At 40.5% G+C, this 12416-nt stretch overlaps 1 long non-coding RNA gene across 1 annotated transcript; it reads left to right on the forward strand.

Annotated features, from left to right (window-relative positions):
- The first annotated feature begins 728 nt into the window (after nucleotides 1-728).
- Nucleotides 729-11606, forward strand: LOC135411171 (uncharacterized). Its single transcript, XR_010429026.1, has 3 exons — nucleotides 729-1764; nucleotides 5543-7896; nucleotides 9702-11606. It is a non-coding gene; the product is annotated as an uncharacterized LOC135411171 (long non-coding RNA).
- Nucleotides 11607-12416: the final 810 nt, after the last annotated feature.

Consider the following 12416-nt stretch of genomic DNA (forward strand, 5'->3'; position numbering starts at 1 on the left):
TAATACACTTGGCTGTATGGTAAGGATCAAGAAGAGTTAACAAGTTATATTTACTGCCATTCCTTTTCATGGAAGTGAGACTGATTTCTCATAACTGCAAGACTGCTGTGCCTGGGGCTCCTGAAATGAGCTGGACATGTATGTTCCATCTGCTTAAAAAGTAATTACAGGGATCAACATAAGCTTCTTGCTTTTTATGGAACAACATTTGCTCTTATTAGTGAAATACCATTTCAAAAAAGTCATAAACTACAGAAATACATTGGTTGTGGATACAGCTATATTCTGTAACTATGTGAGTTTTATGAATTTGAAATCAATGAACATTTAACATGCCTGGCAAAATACAAGTTTTTTGTCCAAAATATCTACTGTAACAATGGTTTGAGACAAAGCAGCATGTGATACAGGGAAATCTCCTTTTAATGCAAGACAGTCACTTGCTTTAAAAATATATTAATACACTAATGCTTTGTCAAAAAACAGTTAAATCTCTCTACCTATCATACATGGGATATTGACACTGGGGACATTCAGGAACATGCTCATATGCGCGACTGGCCATGAGACAACAACAGATGGTACATGACTGCAGTTAATGTTCCAATCTGTGACAGTTTGGAGTTCTCAAAAAAAGACAGTCTCGTATTACCTTGTGTCATAAACAGAGTGTGAACTGTTCCAACAGAAGCATGAGGGGTTAACATCCTAAAGAGTTCAACTCTTTGGAAGTCAAGGATGTTTAGAAATACACTAGGTCCAGGACACACAGACCAAACTCTAGGTGTTTAGGCTTGCGGTTCAATCCTCCAATCTCCCTGCAGCATCTCCATAGTCCTTAAGAACATCATGTCAGGAGGAAGAAAAGTGTTTGATATATGGATGTCCTGCCACTGAAAACAGCCATTTTTCCATTTTTTTTTCTGTATCTAGGCATTCTTATACAAGTGACTATTGCTGAAGGACACTGAATTCTTGGGAAGTACTAACTGGTAGTATAAGAGGTCATCATTTTGCCAGATAAAGTCTTTCCCTGTGGTAAATGATCAATGAGGCATGATATAAATTCTATCACTATCTTTGCTGACGATTACAGAACTCAGCTAGAGAATTCTTTCAGGTAGCAACAGAAACACCTGGATGCTTTTTTCCTAAATATCTGCAGATCAAATTCAAGAGAGTAAATGCATATCTCTAACTTTGTATGAAAGGCCACTTTGTCTACTCTTTTGGCCAGCAGCATCACACATTTCAAAGATATATTTGTTCTTAGAGTTGTTCACACTGAGCTATATTGTTTATAAAACAGTATTACCAATCATAACCACCTGCAGCTGAAGAGTCATAAAATAGGTAGCTTGGATACCAGGAAAACATTTGCTAAAGCAGCACAGAACATGTGTCCTTCTGGACTGTTCAAGCACAGAGGGTTATATCAGACTGGCAACCTGTCACTACTGGGGTTCCACAGAGGTCCATCTTAGGCCCTGTGCTCTTCAACACCTTCATAAATGACTTGGATGCATGACTGGAAGGGACACTAAGCAAGTTTAGAGATGACACAAAACTGGGAGGAGCTTTTGACTCCCTCGAGCGGCCTCAACAAATCTGAGGGCTGGGCAATCACCAACCATATGAAGTTCAACAAGGGAAAGTGCCAGATTCTGCACCTGCGAGGGGGCAACCCTGGATGTACGGACAGACTGGGGAATGAGATGCTGGAAAGCAGTGCCACAGAAAGGAACCTGGGGGTCCCGGTCCCTGGTAAGTTGAATATGAGTCAGCAGTGTCCTGGCTGCCAGGAGGAACAACTGTGTCCTGGGGGGCATCAGGCAAAGCATCACCAGCCAGTCAATGGGGGAGGATTGTCCTGCTCTGCTCTGCGGTGGCCTCACCTTGAATATTGTGTGCAGTTTTGGGCACCGCAATATAAGAAAGATATTAAGCTATCAGGGAGCATCTAAAGGAGGGCTACAAAAATGGTGAAGGGCATTGAGGGGAAGCCATATGAGGAGTGGCTGAGGTCACTTGGTCTGTTCAGCCTGGAGGAGACTGAGGGGAGACCTCATCACAGGCTACAACTTCCTCATGAGGGGAAGAGGCAGACATTGATCTCTTCTGTGGTGACCAGTGACAGAATCCAAGGGAAGGGTCTGAAGTTGTGTCAGGGGAGGTTTAAGTTGGATATAAGAAAAAGGTGGGTGGTTGGGCACTGGAACAGGTTCCCCAGGACAGTGGTCACAGCACCAAGCCTGACAGAGTTCAAGAAGTGTTTGGATGATACTCTCAGGCACATGGTGGGAGTCTTGGGGATAGGGCCTGGAGTTAGACTCGATGATCCTTGTGGGTCCCTTCCAACGCAGCATAATCTGTGATATAAACACTTCAGCAGAGTATATTACCTTTACTTTTTGCAACTACAATTAAACTGCTTATTTTAACTGTTTTTAATGAGCTTGGGTGTCTAGGGGGATTTAGGGGTAACAAACTCTCAAGCTGGCCATTCCAATTTTCTACTCCAGCCAAAGAAGGCAGAAGATGACCCTGACATTAGCTCAGTTGGTTAGAGTCTGGTGTTAATAACACCTAGGTTTGTGGGTTCAATCCCCATATGGGCCATTCACTTAAGAGTTGGACTCAATGATCCTTGTGGGTCCCTTCCAACTCCGAATATTGTGATTATGTGATCTTACAATCTTCTGTGATAATTGAAAATGTATATATAACCACACACAAACACGTACCTATAAGAAAGGATATCAGCAGAAGCTACAAACTAATAAACATGGAGCAGAGGTAACAGAAATACAGGCAGATTTTCAGACAGGAGAAAGTGAATACATAAAGACCACCATAAGTGGGTGAGAAACAAGTACCTTATTTCCCACCAGGCCTACAATGCTTAGTACTCCCAGAAAGGAAATAACTAAAGCTGGTTGCAGTCATATGTGGACAATTTTCTTGGAAAATAAAAAAGGCAGTCTTTCTGAAACAAGAGGTAAACATCAATTGCAGCACACACCACTTTTGTTTTTCCTATAGGAAAATGTATAAAACCAGTTGACTTCCAAATATTATTTCAGAGAAGAATTTTGAGTGGTTTCCAGTAAAAGCTAGCAGTAGGCTCAGATGCCTATTTCAAAGCAGCATATGTATCACTCCAATGGTCTCCTTTTGTTTCACTTGCTCTTGTTTCTCTTGTAAATAGTACATGTTGCTGGGTACAATCTCCTACATGGACAGATGTACAATAACTTGATATCACAGGCTAATACCATGTAAATGTAAGTATACATGCTGGTTTTCTAAGAAATGGGGACATATGCAAAACAAATGCAAAACTGGGTTTTAGAGAATTACAGACACTTGAAGTTTGTGGACAGAAACACCGAGAAGCGTCTCATGAAGTTGCGGAAGTCCAACTCCTACATCACTGACAGCATGATGACATGGAATCTTCCACAGGAATCAACATATGGTTCCAATGGGAAGAATGCAGACAGATGCTTTCCTCCCCAGTCTTTGTAGTAATTATCTATCAAAGCCACATGCAAGATCACTGAAGTGCCAAACAATCAGCCTGACATCCTCTAAGATGTGCTAGTGATAAAGCTGAGCAAGGATCACAATTTTTTTTCCTTTTGTCTCGCAATGCTTCTTCCTCTGTTGAACTGATTCTAAGAATTGCAGGCATCAGTTCCAAGGACAAACTAGCAGCAATCAGCATAGGAAGATGAGAAGACAACAATCTAAGGCAATTAGAACATTGCACATTAACACTGCAGCAGGTCAGTGCTACTGTCAATATGACACTTGTGAAGGAGGAACTGCAGTGTTTGCTTCAGCTACTGCTTAGAAGTGCTATTTGTGGGACAGCAAAAAGACAAGAACACAGCAGTGTCTGATATAGGTGGAGAAGATTTTTCTTACTGCTTTCTTTGAATAGGTAAAAATGAAGAAAGAAATAAAAAGATAAAACAAAGACTGAGGAAGAACCAAAGTGTTGGTTTTGTACCAAGCAAAAAACCACAACCCTTTATTAGGAAATGCTGGTTAGCATTACCAGTACTGTACACAGGACACTATTGCTGTCTTTAAGCAGAAATCTAACCCTGACTGTAGGCCAGAGTCAAGAACTCTCACATCTTCACTCTAATCCTCACTATCACTCTACTGTCAAAAAAATCCTTTGATATTTCTAGTTTCTACCATCATACTTATCTACCTTAAAGGTTGTGAAGCAGATCTATTGCTCAGATGTTTGTGGATTATAGACTACTTTAACATGAAAGAGGGATAGGAATGAGTTATGTTTGCAGCAGAGAGCAAACATTCCATGTTCATAAAGCATTAACATTATAAACTTCAGCCACCCACATCTTCTTCAGTTTGAAGACTAGGATACCAAAACCAGTGACTGAAGAAATCACTATAACAAACCTACATGCACAAATTGGTAACCACACAAGTACAGTTTGAGTAACTGTGTACAAAAATTACATCCAAACACCCTGAAAAATAGCTGACCATAATCTCCTGCAAATAATTAGTTAAGTTACATAAAAATGCTGCACCTCACCTACCTAACAAAGCCTACTTGTACAGACGTGGGTGACTAAGCAAGCCCTGGTCTCTCTTTAAGTGAGGTTCAAATGCTTATTTGCAGTGCACTAATGCCACCGCCTGGCCATTTTAATAACTCCAACTCCTGCATCTACTACTGAATTTTGTTTAGTGCTTTTTTTTTTTTTTTTAAGCAGTTCAGCTGAGTGCAAAAATACTTAAGATTTCTCTATTTTCACCTAAAAAAAGAATATGCAGCACTGTATGGGAACAAACTGATGCCTGACAACTATGTCACAAACAAGCTCTTGCACGATTACCAGAAGTACCCAGTGAGGCATGTTCAATCCCATCTCCACATGCAGGCCACAAGCTTCAGAGCTTCTTCATTTCCTCAGTTCAACACTGCACAGCCCTGAGGGCATAAGTTATTTGTTGTTCTGAACTACCACATACTACTAGAAGAGCTGAACATATTTTATAGCCAAAACAAGTACATGCTATACTCATCCCATGCAGAAGGCTGAAGGCATCCAGTTATTCTGAGCCTAGTCTTTGCTGAAACATCCTTTCTGGAGTTATCATGTCCTTCCAGCTTTATGCGTGGCTCAGCCCACACTCTAGAAAACGACAAGTCAGCAAGTCAGGTAATTTGAGGTGGAAACACAAAAATAGGAGTGGTCAGAAGGGATAGAGAAAGTACAGATAGGAATGAGTGGGTCAATACAAACTTCTCTTAGGGGTTCAATATGGGGACTAACAGCCCAAACTCAACGGTGCAGCTTCATGTAATGGGCAAGTATCACATTCCCAGTTTTGAGGAAGATTGAAGGACCAGTAAGCATTCTGTATAGAGTGCACTTCCACACCACATTACCTCATGCTCACCTACATGAGCAGAGAGGGTATCTGATGATCAGAAGTGTATGAAAGCTTCTTGAATGATCAGGCTGACCTTCACTTTCCTTTCTTTCTGTAGCTGGCCCGTGACTCGCTATCAAAGAGCTGGATGTCCAAACTCTGGATGGAAATCAAATGCTTCTTGAAGATACTGGTCTTCCTACCACCTTTCCAGTCTCCTGAACTTTAGTGTCTGGCACACAGGCTGCCCAAGAACTGCTGTCAGGCCTGCTACAAGTTCTAGGTAGATAGGACCATGGCTGTCTACAAGTTCTTCCTTCTCTATTCCCTTCTCACTTTTGCCTTAGACTGCAGCTGTGAACAGCACACCTTCCAGCATGGCCTACCCTTCATAACCAACCACCTGAAATTCTTGTGACACCGGCTTGTCTACCTTCCACTGGACTCCTACATATCTGGAGCAAAATCATGTCAGCAAGCAGGACAACACATCCTTTTTCTCCTGCCACCCCAGGGGCAGTTGGACAAAACCAATCCATGACTGCAGGCTGCCTACTGAAATAACAGCTCTGTACCTGATATCCAAGTCTCTGATCCTGAAGTGACCACACAGCAGTACAAGGCATCTCCTCTAAAACAAACTTCATGCTGTTGCTCCCAGGGCCTGACTAAGGAAGGGCAGCCATGAAATTCTTCAGGAATGTGGAAGAGAAAAAGCATTACTACAGGGTCAGCCTTTCATTCTAAGTAAACTGACACCTCAACCAGTATTTGTCACTGCTACTGCTCGTAGGGTTGTGTGCAGTGTCATCAGCTCATACCCTTCAGCATTTATAGAGGGGGAAATGCTGTATTGTCTCTTGAAGTTGAGGAAGGTTACACAAACACCTTATCCTTGTGTGCAGTTGGTGCAGTTCACTGGACAGACCTCACATGGCAGGAAACCAGCACTCTGAGACAAAATTATTCCATGGCAGATTTCTCCTGCAGCTCTCAGCCATATCAAATTGCTTTTAGAGGCCTAAACAGCCCTCCTGTTCAGATTAGCAACTCATTGCCTGTCCACACACTCAGGCCCATGCACTAGTTCCACCTGAAGCCTCACGTGCCTGTCCCCCTCGTCCATTTTAACAAGGTGTATAGGAAAACAGTAGGTTTGCTTGGGTTGAATATTAGTAGCAACAAGCACAAAAGGCTGAATACTTCCAAAGAGATTTCTTCAGTATTGTTGTAGTAGACACATGCTATGACACCTTAAAATGTTTGTTGCCCTGGTCTTAAGACTTTTTCAACCTTTCTGAACTGTACACATCCCTCAATTGCTGCTCTTCTGGTAGTTGGTGACTATTGAGGGGCATAGCCTCTGCCTACTGCTGAGAGGTTATCCAGGCACCAAAAATTTCAGTCCTCACAACAGACTGAAAAATGAGTATTTCCTTGCAGCCTAAGGTGCCACCATATTGGAGCACCTGGGAAGCCAAAGAGACTTTGCCATCATTGGGTAGAAAAAGCCAGAAGAAAGACAATAAAGAAAAAATCAGAGCAACAGAAAGTACGACAGAAGGAATGGAAAGGCCTTCTGAGGAAAATGCTGGGTATATTGTAGAACAGCAGTGTGACTCTTGACAGTGTCAGAAGAGCAGATGTCAATTTGACGTCACGCAGCACTGTGACACTTCTGTGTCACATAAGCTCTTCACACTTTGATTCCATTCTATCTGTTGATGGACCTAAGTAACATCCATCCTTGCTGAGGGATTTCACAGCCATATGGCCTATTCAGTAGTTTGGATCCCTGACACCACGGCCATACACTAGGAACAAACTTCTGCTTAACGAAACTGAACTGAAAAATATAATTTGCATACAACAGCACGAGTTCTGCAGTCAACACCAGTACATGGAGACAATCAGAAAGATTCACTTCAATACCACATCACTGCTCTGAACTAACACACTAGTGTAGATACAGCTTTTCAAGAGCAACTCATTGTAGACGACTAGTGAAATGTGGCTAAACAATGATTCCCTCAAATTGGGTCTAAACTGTACAAATCTCTTTTCAATAGCACATGTCTGTAATACCAAGCCCATAAGTAGAGCAGAGAAGAACTGTCTAATCAAAAACAACAAAAGTCATGCAATATTTGGTTAGATATTAAAATTTAATACCAGCCCTATTCTGATAGCATCTCCCCATCTCAGCCAAACCCATTTTTTTTCCTTTTATGTAGTGTTGATTTATACCAGACCTAAACACACTTCATATTTTTTCTTACATATTTGCCACCAGTCTTCATCTAATCACTGGAAATTAATACAAATAATCCCACCTTACTTAGCTAAACTTGGAAACAGAAGATTCTAGCCTAGAGAATAAACCCAGAAACCTTCACCTAAGACAAAGCTTCACTTTTTTACACTTTTCATGGCAGCTCCGATTTCTGCCCCCCAGCCCTTCAGAATCCTCAGGTAAGTCAAGAGACTTCACAAAGTCTGCAAAACTTAAGGGAAATAAATTTGTACATCTATCTGAGGTAAGCCTAGTTTCAAAGGAGCAAGATCTGAGTCGTTACGAAGTCATGCACTACGGATATATTTCAGTACTCACCAAGGAATAACGTTTCCATGTGAGACAAGTGCAGGATAAACATGCAATAAAATGTCAATTCTGCAGCTGCAAGAACAGCTTTCCATTCACTGCACTTCGACCACTAGATGGCATCTGCATGCCAGACTAATTCTAACACGAAAAAATTATGTCAACTGGATTGCATCTTTTTCATTAACTGTGTTAAATCCTCGTATAGTATTGTTTTAAACAAGTCAGACCAAGGAAAAGAATATCTGTCTTCTTACTCTAGGTGGTAAAGGCAAAGAGAGAGCCTCTAAGCCTAGCAAGTCAATTGTTTGTTGTACCTTTAGGTAAAGAGCCTTAAGTAGGAAAGAAATAAATGTTTCTTCTCCATTATTGATTCAACAGAAAGGGGCATTACATCTTTTAGCTCATTTTCTTAACTTAGCCTCATGGAAACTAGATGCAATTAAGGTGCAGTTGAGGTATCTATAAAAATGTAGTTTTCCTAACATGTTCCCTCTCCCAGCATTCCCCAGTAATGATATACATTCTGTCTTTGGGGAAGTTGCAAGAAGCCACTGAGGAACAGAATCTGAAATATAAATATTCCAGCTAGTGGAAAATTACTAATTTATACATGGTCAGAAATTTGACAAGACAATGAGGAACTGCAGAAATGCTGCTTGGAAGTAGCCAGAGGGAATAATGCGAAATAGGTGGGATTATTTTCACATTATGTTTGTTGGGACTTAAAAACAATGGAGAAAAAACTTACACTGGAATATATTTACTAGCTACACTTATCCTCTGCATTCATCGATGTTGTGCGCTCCTCTGCTTCATGTCATGAGCTGCAACAGTTTTGTTCTCAAGATACCAGGTTTTTTTTCTGGCTAAGCCTTTTAAGTAATTAATTGGATCCATCCACAGCATTCTCTCTTGCATCCTGAAAAAATCAAACCTTTAAAACAACAGGAGCAGGCAGAACTCTCTACCAAGGAGAAAAATCAGTAGCTTTATATTTTGCTCTCTGCAAATACATTTTGAATTTTTGAAAACCAGCTCTCTGTAAGAGTAGACTAACTATTATCCTGCCTACTTCCTCCATTTAACAGCAACTCAGGTGAAGTTAAAGCACTGAAACTCAATATCTGGGCATGTCTATCCTATTTAAAGAGGATTTGGTGGTGCTCATTTATACAGCTCTGCCTAGGAGCTTTTCTCATCTTTAACATAAAGCTTACCTGAAGATACAAAATAGCTAGTTATCTAGTTATTTACCTGTTTTCTGATATGGTTGCTTCTAAGACTGTCTGCAGCAGACTAAAAGGAAGCTTGGGCAGCAGATTCTGTTAACTAAGGCAGCAGAACCCAGGAAAGGAGCTGTGCTAGGCCACATGCAATACGTATTCCCTGTTGAAAGCTCCACCTGTTTTGACTGTTTCAGGCAGCAGTATGCTTTTCTTGGAAAAGATTAGAGCCATGTATTGGCAAGAGTTTGTGGCAAACAGTTGTTTTGAATTGTTCTTAAATTCTCACTTCTTGGGACATACAGATGCAGAGATTAATATGAGTTGAAATGGGATACTGGGGAAGAGAACGAAATGTCCTTATTACCAATTAACATTATTATTTATTTTAACAAGGCACACTAAGATACATAACAAGTAACCAGACAGTTTTGCTGGTTTCCCAACAGCTCAAGGGATCTGCAGGGAAGATGCTCAGGTACTACCAGTTCCAGAAATCCATGGAAGATGAGAATCTGGCAAGCCTAAAACAAGTACCCAATCCTGTGTCTTACCTGCATAAAACTTACTTGTTGTCCCAACACTGACTTACTGCCACATGGTTTTCCAATATTCAGTCCAATGTGGCCTGAGGTTCCTTCAGCTTTCATCATCTGGTACACACAACATGAGTTGCATGCAGCCACCTGGTTAGATGCTGTCCCCAAAACCTTGATAAGCCTTTGGAACAAGGCAAGCAAATCAGTGTATGATCCAGGAGCAAAAAGTACACAGCTCCACTGAGAGTGAGCTTGAGAGCTTCTATTCCTAATTAGCAGAAACAGATGACAGTAGAGAAAAAACATCCAGGGCTTGGCCTAAATATCCCAACCCTGGTATTGATTGAGTTCCTTTTTATTGACAAGAATGGCTATGTGCATGAACTTCACTGCAACTCTGGTTTGTATTAAAAACCCCTTGCTGTTTATTAAAGAATATTAGCCCTCGTGGACTCAGAGACATTTGACTGTGCTGTAGTCATCTCTGCTCCAGAATAAGGAGATATTCTTTTGTCCTTGCTTTTTTCACAGTTCATTTGAAATCAAATGTCCATTTTTATCCTAATGTACATTACAAAGCAGATGGATGTTAATCATGGAATCAAGCTACAACTCAAATAAGTTCAAAAGCAACAATGCATTGACAGTATTGCTGTCTCTGCTCTTTACTAAGCTGTCATGTTACCTGTCAGGTTTGTTTAAGGCATCTTCATCTCCAACAAACCTGACATCAAGGACAGTCCCAGAAACACCAGCCATGGATACAACACCAACAGTCTGCCAGGAAGAAGTTCAGCACCTGGTTAAAGACTAGGTTTTTACAACTATTATGTCCATAAGCCTCTACAAAGCAGATTCCCTCTTCTGTTAACCTCTGAGCTTTACACTAGAGGCCAAGCACGAAATATTTGTGTTTGTCATCGCCATATTCTGATAATTCCAGCTATCCATAACAGTTACTCTCAGGTCACCTTCAGTTTAACCATACAAAACAGTAATCTCTGTCTTTTATACTTCTATTACAACAAAGCAAAAATGGGTCTTCCAACCCCAAACTAACCACATAGAGCTCCAGCAATTAAATCTAACAGTTTCCACAGTATGATGGCAAGATCCTCTTGCACTTATCAAAAGATAAGCCACAGAGAGAAACACTTCTTCATATAAGAGATACCTTTTTGCTCATCAACTCCAAGTTTGGTAGAAACATGGCAAGGTGGATCTCTATGTTCAAACAAGTTTACCACAGAGATGTAGGTTATTGACAACAAAAGCAATTTCCTTCCTCAGATCTGAAGAATTTCCATCTCTTTCCCAGGCAAGTAAGTACACAGCACCGACAGCACTAGGGTGTTACAAGCTGTGTCACACCTACATAGGTGTGACACATCTGTTGAGATGCTCCTCTCTCAGAGAGCGCAGTACAAATGCAGATTTACCTTCACAACAGGATCATGAAGCTTGTTGATGCCTGGCAGCAGCACACTTGCACTCTAAACTCAGAAGCAAAAAGATCAACTCAGACTTCAGTGGCCACAAGTATTTCTATGTGCCTACATGCAGCAAACCAAATACAGGCCACTAGTGTAAACCTTTACAGTGTTTTCAGTGAGACTATTTCTACAGTATCTTTTGGAAATACATCAGCTCAGTACAAACAATGCTACCTAAACAGAAATAGTGTTAAAGGTATTAGAGCAGCACAACCACAACTGCATGAAACACTTTTTCCTCCTTTAAAGCATCAATCATAAATATTCCATGCATAAAAAACTATGAAGTATACAAAAAAAAAAAAAAAAGCTGTAAAACAAGAATCTCAGATCAGATTGTTCTCAACAGAGAACAGACCAAGGAAGCACTGCTTGCAGCACACTTTAAATTAGTGTTTGGGAATCACAAAATGGTCAGCAACCAGAAGGAAACAAGTGCCATGGTGTACTCTACGATGAAATCAGGAATGAGTATTACTGTCAGATAAAGGGGTGTGTGGGGGAGAATATACAAAAATGTATCTCAAATAGTGTAATGTTTTATATGCCTCTCACAGCTCATTTGAGAATCCTCCTGTTAATTCCTAGCACACCACACTGTGCTATTTAACAGCATTTAAGGTTTGTATAGACAAGACGTTTACGTGGAAAAAATTCTTAGCAATCAGACCACTAGCAATTTCCATGGAAGAAAGTTGATTTTATCTGAGTAGAATTAGATTCAGGTTCTCTTTTCTACCTCTTTCAGAATGGATAATATTAAAAATAGAGATCTATATCAACACTGTAAACCTAAGCTGAAGTGGCGAGTTCTATTATGTATCTGAGTTGCTTTTAGTATGGAATATCTATTTAGTATGGAATCTATGGTAAGATTATTAAATCATGTATATTTTCCACAATATAGGGTGATGAAGGATGTTAGCAGACATCTCAGATCTCCAGAAATCAAAACACCATTCAAATACTTTTCAAGTGGTTGCTGCTACATAAAAGTACCAATTCTTCAGAATACCACCACCAGATCTGGCTTTCTAGTGCCATAAAATAAACTGAAAATTTCCTATTTCTTTAGGACACAGAAGAAGGCCCAAAGACTTTATTTTTCTTTTGACATAGCATCTGTAACACA

This window comes from Pseudopipra pipra, chromosome 3 (genome assembly GCF_036250125.1).
Source record: "Pseudopipra pipra isolate bDixPip1 chromosome 3, bDixPip1.hap1, whole genome shotgun sequence".
Taxonomy (NCBI): domain Eukaryota; kingdom Metazoa; phylum Chordata; class Aves; order Passeriformes; family Pipridae; genus Pseudopipra; species Pseudopipra pipra.